The 1,794-nt window shown below is 35.8% G+C and overlaps 1 long non-coding RNA gene across 2 annotated transcripts; it reads left to right on the forward strand.

Moving 5' to 3' along the window:
• Positions 1 to 328: 328 nt before the first annotated feature.
• LOC109592180 (uncharacterized) lies at positions 329 to 1,793 on the forward strand. Of its 2 annotated transcripts, none has more exons than XR_002190219.1 (4): positions 329 to 669; positions 794 to 880; positions 1,015 to 1,136; positions 1,730 to 1,784. It is a non-coding gene; the product is annotated as an uncharacterized LOC109592180 (long non-coding RNA). The 2 variants fall into 2 exon arrangements; XR_002190218.1 differs by having other exon boundaries at positions 330 to 669; positions 1,706 to 1,793.
• The last annotated feature ends 1 nt before the right edge of the window (position 1,794 follows it).

A 1,794-nucleotide genomic window follows, 5' to 3' on the forward strand; every position in this document is an offset into this window, starting at 1 on the left:
TTAAAAATCCACCAATCACCAAAATTTAACAATTCGCCAAAATGACCCGCTATACGGTATGTATCAAAAATACAATAAAAATGGGAAGTGATTTTTGGGAGTCAATTTAAAAAACCACATACCATAATCAGCTAATTAGCATAAGGACATTGATATGTATCAGAAAATGTAATAAAATAATATTAAGGTTGATTTTGAAGCCTTGCTTTTTTTTCAAAAATTGACTTGCTTGACAGTGCTTACCTTGGACAAAATATTTTTTGATGATAAGAGAGAGAGAGGAAGTTTACACAACTTATTTCTATCCTATTCTTTGTCCTTTCCTCCCCACCCTTACTCTCTCCTCCTCCTCTCATTCTCTAGTGGTTTAATGGACAGGATTGTATTATCATCAAAATCAGATGACATGTCATGCTATGTTGCTAGAGTTTCAAAAAAGAATGAGTTTTATTGATTTCGTTTTATTTTGAAATATTCTTTTTTATTGCTCTATTGTGAATCCATTTGTTACAAATCATTAGATTAACTCCACTGAAGAGTATCATTCAACTTGATCCTTGCCTGCGTCACATGAGTGGGTGTGTATGAGGGGCTGGTAGTTTTGTAAGTGATGGAGAAAAAACTGATACTGACTACTGACAGTAATAAGAAGAAGCTAAACCAGTCACTGTATGCTCTCTCTCCTCTTGCTCTGATCTTTTATGATCCTCTCTCTTTTTATCTTCCTCCTCTGTCTCCTCATTCCCCTCTATCTCTTTCCCCCTCTCTCTCTCTCCTCTCTCTCTCATTTCAGGTAAGGTTTGCTAAAGCTGGAGCTAAAGATAAACAAAAGGTCGAACCTGAGGAACTTTGGAAAGCTGTGAGCTACCACTCACTTAAAGTAAAGCTATTGATAATTATTGCTAGCATTTTTTGAAATAATTGTTATTCTTAATACTATTCAATGGTAATAATAATTACTAATGTTGCTGTTGAAAAAAATTTATTATTTTAATTATATTTTGATTAAATTAGGTGTTAATTTATGGTTTTGCATCAGTAGTTGAGGAGATGTGTCTCTTAATTCATTGGCCCTCCCACTCAATGCACTGGAGACTGGAACTGAGACATAGTGTCATTCTTCCTTAGGAATAGAGGTAAATGATTGTGCTTTATTTTGGCGGCGCTTTATCTTGGCGATTTTACTGTAAAATTGTAATTGGCGGTTTGTAATTTGGCGATTATTGTGTACACTTGCATTACTGAGCATGCTCATTAATGATTGGCAGTTTTAATATTGGCAATTCTGCTTCCAAACCGCCAATCGCCAAAATAAAACTCCACCAAATTAAAGCGCTATACTGTATTTATAGTAACATTAAAGTCCATTTGCATTCACCTGAGCCCAGGAAGTGATTAGAAACCCCACCCAATAATTAACACAATGCAATAATATTGTGAAAAATATGGCTGTACTTTTTGCATGGGTTATACAACCAACTTGGAGCTAAAGAGCTAAAGCTGCTTCTTAAGTAGTACAATAGATGCGGCAAAAGGAGAGGAATGCACTGGTATGTTTATTTTTACAATAGAACTTGTAAGTCAAAAGTTATTGCAAGAAAACAAGGGCTCAGGTGAACACAAATGGACTTTAGTACTAATATAGTAACAATGCTATCTATTGACACTATGCTCTTGTAATAAATGAATACACTGTCTATTGTAGTAATTGCCCTCGCCCACGCCGTAGGCGTATAGGTGAGGGTACTGCGATCGTCCTGTCAGTGTGTGTGTGTGTGTGTTCGCAAGATGGCG

Source organism: Amphimedon queenslandica, unplaced genomic scaffold, assembly GCF_000090795.2.
Source record: "Amphimedon queenslandica unplaced genomic scaffold, v1.1 AMPQUscaffold_6046_Cont21992, whole genome shotgun sequence".
NCBI classification, from domain to species: domain Eukaryota; kingdom Metazoa; phylum Porifera; class Demospongiae; order Haplosclerida; family Niphatidae; genus Amphimedon; species Amphimedon queenslandica.